Below are 12,642 nucleotides of genomic sequence, written 5' to 3' on the forward strand. Positions count from 1 at the left end.
GAGCCCAAGGTCTAAAAAATAGAAATGTCATAAAAAGAGGAGAACACAAATTCAACAAAACCACAAATATTTTTTTTATTAAAACAAGAGGAACTATAACAACTACATTATAGTGGACAATCTATCCTTTTACAAAATGAGGCTTGTTGCTTATAGCCTTTTTGAGTTACAATACCATGGGAAGGTGAATACCATGGGTGGATTCCACTTTCCATTAAGATCATTCCTCCTCCCTTAAGAAGAAATTATACCCATTGCGTGAAGTTCCCTCCTAACAAGTCTTTGTTGAATATGAAGAGCCACGAAAGAGAAGGGTTTTGTGTGGTTGATCCATAACGGTGATGAACAAATATTTGAGGATAGAGACACCCTGTAATGCTTGTGACCAATTATGATACTGATAGTGTGAGGGCTAGAAAGGACTTCGATGAAACGTGGGTTTTTGGATGACCCATAACCATGAGAAATGAAGTTTCGAGGATAGAGATACCCTATAATTCTTGTGACCAACTGTGATATTGATAGTGTGTGACCTAGCAAATGGAATTTGATTACAAGGGTTTTGTGCATTTGACCCACAACCTTGGGGTTGTGGGTAACCCATAATCATGATGAACAAGGCTCCAAGGATAGAGATACCTATTAATCCTCATGGACCAACTGTGAGACTGACAGTGCATGGCCTAGTAGATGGACCTCGTGATAGTTTACTTGTCAGACTACTTGGTAGAAATATGGTGGATTATATTTGTAAATTTTGATGATCCTGAATTAGATGTTGTTGACAATAGAAGTATTATAAGTAGAGGATTCGAAAGATCCCCATAATGGCTTCCAGTGGAAACATTCACTTTAGACTTGGAGCCTATAAAAATTATGGCATATCCTTGACAATGGCAGCAAGGATGAAGAATATTAAAGATTTTACTACAAGGGTTCGTTTTACTTTTTCATGGGGTATTGTAGGTGTAGCACCTACCCTTCTTAATGCTACACATTTCTCAACAAAACAAGTTGTAAATTCAAGTCTCCAACTACTGAGAAAGGCCATTTCTTTTTGTGAAGTGCTTGATACAGAATGAAAAATAATCATACCACAACTTGATCGATGTTTGTGGGAAGCATGCAATGCTAAAAAAGACACCAACAACAAATTCAACAACTATTGGAAGGAACTTGATGCAAATTGCATATCAATAAAAGATGTTATCATAAAAATGCAAGAACTTAGTGAAATAGAGGTTTTTGTGTTGAATTCTAGATAAACTGGAGTGAAAATAGGAAAAATATCTACAAAGGACCAGTTCTACCAAATTTTGACAAGCTTCATAGAAACTCTCAATGAAACCCTCACACTTCTAAATGATTTGGCCGCAAAGCATGCCACTACAAGTGTCACATTACGGAATGGGAATAAATTGATAACAGAAACCTCCTTTCTTCTTCTTTTTCTTCATCGAGAAAGTGCAGAGGCTTCCTGATGATGTTTCTAAGCGTCTTGTCATGGTTGGGTCCAATGACGGGTGTGCGCCCATAGAGGAGCTCTAAGATAAAGATGTCAAGGGTACACTAGTTGACAACGTTATCATGGATCTCATTGGTGATGATATTCGGTGCCAAGTACTTTTCCATGCCGGCGAATGACATGGAATGAGCATCAGTTGGCTCGGCCAAGAGAACCGACAATGATGAGGTGGAGTGCTGATCTTCTTGGAGCTTTGGCTGCTTGCATTTTGTCTTCCCAAAAAGGCATGAATTTTTGTCCATGTGGGCCCCCAATGGCGCCTATGGGCGGTGCCCACCATTGGTGCAAGGGAGAACGTAGGAGGTAAAGAACCATGATGGCGATGGTAGTCCCAAGGACCGTGGAGGTATCACTATCGGTGTCAAGTTTTTATTTTGGGGTCTCCTACAATGTTAGGTGGATGCTACATTTCAAGGAGAGGTCAAAACCAGTGAGCATGATATGGCCATCTTCATGAACAAAAGAAATTCTCAGGCTTCATATCTTTGTATACAATTCCCAACATATGCAAATATTCCAACACCAACAATACTTTTGATGCATAGAACCTCACAGCATGGTTACTGGATCTCTTGGTCAGCTAAATTTAATGGTTCTCATGGAAGTCCCTGTCGAGGCACACTTCCATGACTAGGCACGTGAAATAGCTCTGGTCCAAGTGCACATATAGTGTGGGTAGAAAAGGGTGATCCAAAATTTCCAAAATCTCACACTTTGTCTCGGCTCTCATCGTCCTATTCTGGTTCCAAAATGCCTTCTTTTCCATCACCTTGATCGCGGAATAACATTTCATTCCCTTGACCTTCACAAATAAATGCTACCAGTGTCCCCACTTCCAAGCTTCCAAATTATTCTAAAATGTGACAATCCTAGCAAGACTTAGGCATTGAGGTTCCAGATGGCGTCCCACCTGACATCACTGTAATCCTTGTGGGGTTTGTTGCTCGATCCGAGCCATGTATCATTGTTGATGTTGCTCCAATTGATGTATGCAAGATTGTTGCAACAACTTGTGGGGCCATGATTGATCAAAGTGGGGGTCGTAGGGGTCGTTTTCTACCATGTTTTGCGTAATCTTCAACTCCATATCAAGAGTAAAGTTTTCTTCATAACGTATGGTCCTTTTCTCCTCATTAGAATAGATAAGACTAATAAGGGCAAAGCAAAGCCAATAAATTACTGGATTCTTCCCTCCCCTTTGAATAAGGTGATAGTAGTAGTTGTAGATATCCTCCCATTTCATAATCAGTTGAATCCTTTGACATTTCCTTTTGCACTGCACTACTCATCCTTGTTTTTAGACTTATATTTTTGTGCATGGTTTGCAGTTGGCATATGACCTAAATGAGGGTGTATCAATGGAAAATAATTTGGAAGTCTTACATTAAAACCCTTGTTCACAGGTTAGTAAGCACATAAAATTTGAAGTAACTGGAGACCCTTAAAACCCTAATTTACATGGACTCATAACCCGTTCTGATACCATTGATCCATATCTTCGGGAACCCAAAGATCTAAAAAATTGAAATGCTAGGAAAAGAGGAGAACACACATTAAACCAAACCACAAAGATTTTTTTTTATTAAAATAGAGAATAACTATAAAAACTACATTGTGATGGACAATTTGTCCTTTTACAAAATGAGGCTTATTACCTATAACCATTTTGAGTTACAATACCATGGGTAAATTCCATGGGTGGATGCCACTTTCCATTCAAATCACACGAGGATATTTAAAAATATGCATGGAATTTTAGACTTTGTATTATGGTATCCTAAAGATAAAGAATTTACTGTAGAAACCTATACGATCATTCATTAGGCAAGCAACATTCATGATAGGACAAGCACCAGTGGTGGAGCCTTCCTTCTAGGAAATTGCTAGGTCTCTTGGCTAAAAAAAAACATAGATCAATCTCTTTTTCCATTGTTGAATCATAATACATTGTAGTTGCATAATGTTGTACGCAGTTGCTATGGATAATACAAAATATTAAAGATATTTAGGTATATTACACTCTACCTGTTTCTATGTTTTGTGATAACACAAGTTCCATTTGTTGATATTATGACTAATATGTTGTTCTTGATGTCAACCTAGATATAATATGATGTCAACCTAGATGTCAAATGTGTTTTCCTTGATGTCACACTCTTGTTATGATTGAATAATCACAACAAGTCTATGAATGGATAATGACTACAAAGGTTTGTTGAACTATTGCAGATGATACAAATGCTGGTACAGGCGTTGCAGAAGATGATGAAGATTTTTGTAGCATAGTAACATGTTGGATTTGAAACAAATTAAAGAATTTTAAGTTTAAACTTATATGCAAATCTTGTGTGGAAATGTCATGTACAAACATTACTTTCCTTTAGTAAAGTTGTGTATACATCCTTAAAGTGAAATTCTCGATTTGTGTGTGCACGTGAAATGCCATGAGAATTTTCCATGGTAATATCCCATAGTTTTGTGATGTCAATGTCTATTTGATCCCGTCAACAATTATTGACAACAAATCCAAAGGATTTTCCCATTGTATTGGCAAGGAAAAGAGCTTATAAAAGGATAAGGAGATCAAGTAGTTGTGTGTATATTTTATGGAGTATTCATGTGTGATCTAATTTGGAACAAGTGTGCACCAGAGAGCAAGGAGAATGCTTAGATATGAGAGATATAAAAGTGTATTGGAAAGCTAATGGATATGCTTGATTGGTTTTCTTATTGCATGTGCAACTATGAAAAAATGTTTAAGTTGCTAATAAATGCAAGATCAATGATATATGATCTAAATATATATTCAGAGATATGATTTCGGTGTGTATGCAGATGCAAATATCTAGTTTAATTGTCTATGCCAAAGTTGAGATATGATTTAGATTTTTATGAAGATGAAAATATCAGTATGTTTATTTCACAATGTGTCATGAAACTGAGTAATGTTGTGTTAGACATGCTTATTCTGCTAGACAAAGACTGTGTTTGCAAAGAGGTTTTTATGAGCAATGTTTTGAGATCTATACATGGGTGTACTGTTGAATACTACGTACATAAGTGGATTTTCTTCATAATAGTCATGCATACTATCTAAATTAATGTGGGTTAATTTGTAGAAATTTGATAAAATTGCAACTGATCAAGAAAGTTAATCTCAAATCACGAGACACAATTCTACTCTATTGATCTGTAGAATGAAATTCACAATTTAGAACAACATGCATAGACATGCAATGATAAAAACCACAAATACGTGGTGATTTCTAGGGGAACCTAATTGGGAGAAAACCCCTCAAGCCTCTTTGCATTAATCAAATGAAAATAATCACTATTCTCTCTGCTCAATGGAAAACTCTAGCCAACACTTAGTCAATTCTTTGCTCACCGAGCCCCCTATTTCCTTGCATAATTCCCAAGGAAATAAGCCTCTATTATTTAGGAATATCCTCCAAATTGATTGCACAATTCCCAAGAATTGATCATTGATTTCATGCAACACATATGCACTCAAAACTAGTCTACAACTAATTTTATATTTCCTTTTCATATCCACTTCAGCTGAGAAACTCAGATTCTTTGCATGCACTAGCTATTTTAGGCTAATTAATAAGTTAAATAGAATATATCTAAGTTAGACTATTCTCCCACTACACAACTGACCTTCAATTGACTCTAACAATAGTTAGAAGTTAGTTAACTGAAAACAACTAAAAATAACTGAACTGGATTAGTCAATAAAGGAAATTTTAGCCTAAAAGTGCCCATAAAATTTTCAGGCAATTTCCATGTCATAATATGTAAACCAATCAAAATCCTTTAAATTTAAAAAGAGTTACATGTAAATATTTTAGAGGGAAAATAAGAAAAACAATATTAATTGTATTTTTGGCTTATCTCCTTATAGGTTTACTCAAATTTCAAGTGTAGACACATGTTGGATGCGGAATTTAATTCCACATCAAGAGAGTCCCCAATATGCATACTTTTGAGAAGACCCACATTGATAAAAAATGAAGATACATTAAAAAAATGTGTCCAACATGCTTTTTTAATGTATCTTCATTTTTTTTAATCAATGTGGGTCTTCTCAAAAGTATGCATAATGGGAACTTGTTGGATGCAGAATTCCACATCCAACGTGTGTCTACACTTGAAATTTGAGTAAACCTATAAGGAGATAAGCCAAAAATAAAATTAAAAAAATATTTTTCCTCTTTTCCCTCCAAAATTCATAACTCTTATTTTATTATTTTAATTATTATTTTATTATTTTTTCTTAGGAGGCCACTTTTAGGCTGAAATTTCCTCTAATGAAAATTTAGCAATCACACATGCATACATGAACACTAAGCCCTCTAACTCGAATTTACTAAGCCAACTGAGAGAAAAGATCCATGTCACACTAGTTAACTACCTCTAAGTTGTCCTGCTAATGTGGAAATTTGATTTACTAAATTTGACTAAAGCTAAAGTCAAATTGAGCCTTTCTTGATACATTTTTTGAACACTCCATCTTAGCAAGAAAGGGATTTTCCACCAACCCTATCCTACACCTATGGAATTCAAATTTACCTCTTAAAAATGCCTTTGTCAAGATGCCAGCATCTTGCTCCTCAATTGGAATGTATTGTAACAACATAATTCTCCTCTTCACATAGTCCCACAAATGATGATACCAAATATCGATGTGCTTGGACCTATCATGAAATACCAAATTATTAGAGAGCTTAATGAAACTATGATTACCACAATATATCACTGTCAGATCCATCTCCTGACTGAAGAGTCCCACAAGTATTTTCCTCATCCAGATTGTTTCACATGCTTCTTGACTTGTAACCATGTATTCAACCTCTACTGAGGTGAATGCCACAAACCTCTGCTTCCTGCTGTACTAGGAAATAGTTGTAGACCCAACATTGAAGATAGCACTTGATGTAACTTTCTTGTCAAATGAACTTCCTACCCAATCTTCATCGATGAAGCCTTGCAACTTCACTTCCTTTATTCGCTTGTACCATAATCCATACTGGGTAATGCCTCTGAGGTACTAGAACACATGCTTTGCTACCTTCCAATATAATTTGGTAGGCATCATCATAGCTCGGTTATGTTGGTTGACTGCATAGCACATATCAGGTCATGTGTTCACAAGATACATCAGTGAACCACAAGCTACCCGTAAATGGTAGCATCTACTTCCTCACTTGAAGAAGCATACTCCTTCCTCCAATTTGTAGCTAGAGGTGTTTCCATGGGCTTACAATTATCCATGTGAAATATCTAAAGTATATTGGTAGCATACGTGCCTTGAGACACAAAAAATTCATCATCACCCTGCTATACTTCCAGCCCTAGGAAGTAATGCATGAGGCCCCATGTTTTTCATCTCAAATTCCCTTGCAAGAGCGGGTAAATTGCTCATCACCTCTCAATATTAAATCATCAACATACAAAATAGGAATAAGAAATTTACTATCTACTACAATGTGATAGAGGTTCACATCTTCTTCACTTTTTATGAAGCCTAATGTAATGAGGTAGCTATTGATCCAAGTGTACCATGCTCAGGACACCTGTTTGAGACCATACAATTCTCTCTTTAGTCTGCACACATGCAACTCTCGATCATGTCTAAATTCCTTATGAATTCTCTATGAAAATTTTCTCCTCAACAAAATCATTGAGAAATGCGGTCTTCACATCCATTTGGTGGATTTTCCACCCCATATGTGTAAAAAATGCTAGAATGGATCTGATTGAGGAATATCTTTCAACTAGTGCAAAATTTTCCTCATAGTCCACTACCTCTACCTGAGAGAATCCTTTGGCCACAAATATGTAATTGTACTTATCGATTATCCTATCCACTGCATGATTCACTTTTTGGATCCATCTCAAACCAACCACCGATTTCCCATCTAGCCTCGGCACCACCTCCCATACACTGTCTTCATGATGGATTCATATTCTTCCCCCATGAATCAACCCAATATGGTTGAGTAATTGCTTCCTCAAATGAGGAAGACTCTATCATAATGAGCTTGGTCATAAGAGCCATGTAACTTGTGTACCTATCAAGTGACCTCCTCTACCTGCATTGCAATGTGGGGGCTCCCATATTCTCCCATTAATCCTGAAGCAATCTATCAATTTATCTGGTTCTCTTTCTCCCCTCTATGGAAGATTCTGGTTGAGTGGGTGTGTCTACTCTTCCTCATGTATGTTCCTCTACATATGGCTGCTCCACAAACTCCTAAATCTCATCCTAAGGCTCCTTCTTTAGAGCTAGCAGCTCTTGCTCAAGTGGGATACTCAACTCTCATTCCATAGAGCATCTCATAGCCTTGTCCTCATCGAGCTTTGATACCTTTCCTCACAACTGTCATCCTCAGTCAAGGAAAATACACCTAATAATCAGAAAATGGAGGAGGTGTCTTTTTCTTCTTCTCCAAAACAAAACAAAAAAATAAACAAGGACCATTCCGATGCTTTGCAAGGTAATAATGGATCTTGAAGAAAAACATGTTTTTTTTTCAATGTCTCTTCAAGTCATGAGTTAGTCTTCACGTGTAAACTTAACATAAGAAACATAATATCACACAACTCATACATGCATCATGAATATCATAACAAAGGATTTGTTGATGGAGTTCACCCCTCCTGGGGTACATATTCGGGCCTGGCAACATAACTAGACCACTCTATATATTCAGTGTAAAAAGGAGTACATAAAAGTTTGCTGATGAAAAAATGTGGCTATTACCCCTACAAGGTAATGTTCTCCTACAAAGAACTCTCACATAAAGAAGCAATACAAGGCATCTCCTACAAAGATCATATACTCCAATTGAAATTAGCTTACATGAGCACTTCAATTCCACAATGAAGAGCATAAATAAAATTCCCTCAACATGACATAATGAGAAAATTATACCTGAGATGAAACCTACAAGTAACAACTGTTACAACAGACTTATGAAGGTGAGAAAACCCCTACAAGGACTTCTCTATGCTCAAACACCTTCTAAAACTACTTCAAAAACCTGATTGATCCATACACCCTTGGTCTTTAGCCTGCAAAAATACTCCTTAGATGTGCTCAAAACAACAAATAGAGGTCACCATTGGATCCAGATTATCCAAAAACCCCTAGGTAGACTCTTCTTGAGCTAAATTTGGTCAAAAATTAGTAAAGATATGGCTTTCTAAGCTCTCCCATAGGTTTTATTGTTAATTGTCCTACAAATCGAACCAACAATCTAACTATCCTACAAATCCGCTTTGTTTTTCACTAATGAGGGGACAAATCTGCCTTCGGCTGGTGCAATTTGTTGGAACTTTAAATTATCCAATAACCCCTTAAGGAAATAAATTCAGGTCATATGGCCACATAAGGCTGCGAGCTGGGCCTTAATGCCCACCCCTACTGGCCTAGCCCTTAAAACTCAATATCGTGGTCTTATCGGGTGCCACGACACCGAGGGATAGGGCAATGACCAACCCTTCCCACCGAGCCCCTAAACTCCTAGCGTCGGGTCACATGGGTGTCCAAAGGACCCTGGGTTAGCCCCTCTCCAAAATGCCTTTCCACTGGCACCTTAATCCATGTGTTGTGGTCACGTTGCAATGGCATATGGCCATGGGTTGAGAGCTAGGGTATAGCCCCTTGCTCCGTCGACACCTTTCTCCGTCGCGCTTGGTCTTATGCCGGTGATGTGATGAGGGGCCAGGATTCCGCCAAGGTCCTTTCTTCTGGCTCCAAAAATGTTCGATGTGTTCATGTGACTTAGTTGTGATGAGCCCAAACCCCTCCTCCCAAATAACGCTGATTGAAAATTTAAATAATAGTTTTGGCCTTTGTATAATAAGAACCATTGCTAGCACAATTGGTAGAGCACTCTGTTTATGTCCATGAGGTCAGGGGTTCGAACCTCTGGGACGTCAGTTTGACCATACCAAAAAAATTTGACTGTCCCTAGGGTGCCACATGGAAACCCATGACTAGGATACATGGCACCCAACCATTGGTCCAAATCACCAAACCTTGAACTAATAAAATTTGACCATGTGCCAAAATTAGAGGATGTCACTTTTAAGCTTGTGATTGGCCCGAGGGTACACACAGTCACCCTACTGACTTAGTTGTATGGTCACCTAGTCAACTACCCAGTCAGTATACCCGCTCAAATTTTAGTTGTTGGGCCAAACAGCCAGTACACGATAACTTTAGCATATGGTGTCAGATTGAGGTGAAATGAATTTCGTTGCATTCAGAATGACGAGCACTTTGACTTGACACTGATTTTAATACTTTTTGGGATTTTTCATTTTTGAGCTAAAATTTGATCACATGATCACACCTCCCCACAGAGAACTTTTGGACTCCAAAATTTTACTTCCCTAGTAAATATAATGAAGTTGAAACTCAAAATCACCCAAAAACTCAATCCAAAATGCTTACTTTTCAATTTTTTCCCTTCAAGCCCTAATCAAGGCACTTCACCTATCTTCTTCATGAAGACGTATTGTCATGTTAAGATTTGAGCCAATATTCTTATTGTTGTTTTAGGAAAAAATACTAATGAGTAGAATTTGAACATTCTCTTTAATCTCATCTTTTCATGACTAAAAAACAACTTCATCTTGAAGGTAAAATGTTGAAGACAAACTTGACTCCATCTTGGAAATCAGAAGCAACATAAACTTGCTTTACCATCCTCAAATTGAGCTTGTACATAAAAAGTACACTACTGCAAAATTTCAATGATATAATCGGATTTTCCTACAACAACATAGTCATCTTATACAATATTAAAAACAAAGCTTCTATTCACACAAGTTTCATCTCGAATACTTGCATTGGTGAGTACATGACAAACATGTAGACAAACTTGAACGAAAAACTTGTAGATTCAGAAAGTCCTTGAACATGTGTACTTATAAACAAGCTAATACATAACATCAATGAAAAAACATACTTGTTGCACATAGTGACAATTATTGTTCACTTTGAAAAATTACCTAAACAGGCAAACAACAATAAGTAATTACAAATTTACAAAGCAACTTTATAAACAAGTCTACCCAATATCTGCCTCTCTTAGGCATATGGGTTATCTTTTTGCATCATCTTTTCCTTGAAGGTTTCTTAGGATTGTTGCGATTCCTCTTTGCCCCCACTTGCTTCCCTTACATTACGTTGCAAAATATCCTTTCCTCTCTTTGAATGAATCTCTGGATGTAATTTCAAACATCGTTCATTGCCATGCCCATGTATTTTGCAATGGGTACAAACGAACGTCTTATTTCTTGTTGAAAACAAAGTCCTCTCAGTGAAGGAGAATCATTATGCTTGATGCCTGGAATCTGATCCATTCTTTTAACCATTATCATGCGGTTCTCACAGACAACCACACAATGGTCAAATCCATCACAGAAAATACAAGGGTACTTATTCCATAAGTATTCAAAATTAGCATGCTTTGGAAAACACCCATGCGGATTATACCTGTCTCTTGGGCTGCAAATTTGACAAAGTAGAGTGGACTATGACATGCAAGGTCCCTTCAAGCATTCATCTCGCTTCGAAGATAAATGATCATTGTTAGAAGGTGGTGTTGTCATCTCATCCTCAGATGGTTGATGTGACTCAAACCGTTTAGAGCATTCTCCAAAATGCCTTTGACCATATCCCAATCCCTGAGACTTTGGTCTCTCCTCAACCATGATTGGATTGGTGATACCTTGTCCATTTATGCCGAGGTGTCCTCCTTCATAACCCATCTTGGAAAATAAATTCATACCAATACCTTTCATATGTTTCTCAAATGATGCAAAAGAGGTGTTATGCACATAAATAGAAGGAATTGTAATTGAAATGCTTATTACCTCCTTAAACTTTCCATTCATCTTTTCAACATCTGATGATGACGACGACATTGTCGACGACTCCAGAAACCCACTCTTATCATCTAGCATATTGTGAGAATCTTGGAGATTATTGCAAAATTCACATGCATCGTCTTCCTCATATGGTCCATAACCACTTTTTATACCATGACCACATACTAGTTTCATTATGGAGGTTTCTTTTGTTGTAATAGAAGTGTAAATTTCAACAACTTGTTCTTCTAACATATGCTGCAATTAAAGGCGCATATGCCTCTTCTCCTCTTCATCCATCTCTAGCATTCTTCTCAACTCAATATTCTCCATACGAAGAGCCAAATTCTGCTCCTTTAGCTCTTGGAGACTCTTTTTTCCCATTCTTGCAACTTGGTCAAATGAAGGTCTGATACCAATCTGATCTCAAAATGGAGGAGTGCTTTTTTCCTCTTCTCCAAAATCAGTCAAACAAATAAACAAGGACCACTTCGACACTTTGCAAGGTAATAATGGTTCTTGAAACAAAACAAGTTTTTTTTTTCAATGTCTCTTCAAGTCATGAGTTAGCCTTCACATGTAAAATTAACATAAGAAACAAAATATCACATAACTCATATAGGCATCATGAAGATCATAAAAAAAGATTTTTTGATGGAGTTCACCCCTCTTGGGCTACATCTCCATGCATACAACCATAGCTAGACCACTCCATATATTCAGTGTAAAAAGAAGTATATCAAATTTTGTTGATGAAAGCATGTGGTTATTACCCCTACAAGGTAATTTTCTCCTATAAATAACTTTCACATAAAGCAATAATACAAGGCATATCCTACAAAGATCCTATACTCCAATTGAAATGAGCTTTACATGTGCATATGTGCACTTCAATTCCACTTTGAAGAGCATAAACAAAACTTCCCTCAACATGACATAATGAGAAAAGTAAACTTGATATGGACCCTACAAGAACTGTTGTAGTAGACTTTTGAAGGTGAGAAAGCCCCTACAAGGCCTTCTCCATTCTCAAACACCTTCCAGAACTACTTCAAAAATTTGATTGATCCATACAACCTTGGTCTTAAACCTGCAAAGAGACTCCTTAGATGTGCTCAAAACAACAATTAGAGGTCACCACTAGATCTAGGATATCCAAAAACCCCTAGGTAGAATCTTCATGAGCTCAATTTGGTAAAAAAATAAAAAAATATATGGCTCTCCAAGCT

General features: G+C 37.1%; 1 pseudogene; it reads right to left on the reverse strand.

Annotated features, from left to right (window-relative positions):
* Positions 1-1,909: 1,909 nt before the first annotated feature.
* Positions 1,910-11,608, reverse strand: LOC149191949 (serine/threonine-protein kinase D6PKL1 pseudogene; annotated as a pseudogene).
* Positions 11,609-12,642: the final 1,034 nt, after the last annotated feature.

This window comes from Pinus tabuliformis, chromosome 2_2 (assembly GCF_031772625.1).
Source record: "Pinus tabuliformis cultivar Carrire ecotype Pingquan chromosome 2_2, CPIR1, whole genome shotgun sequence".
NCBI lineage: Eukaryota > Viridiplantae > Streptophyta > Pinopsida > Pinales > Pinaceae > Pinus > Pinus tabuliformis.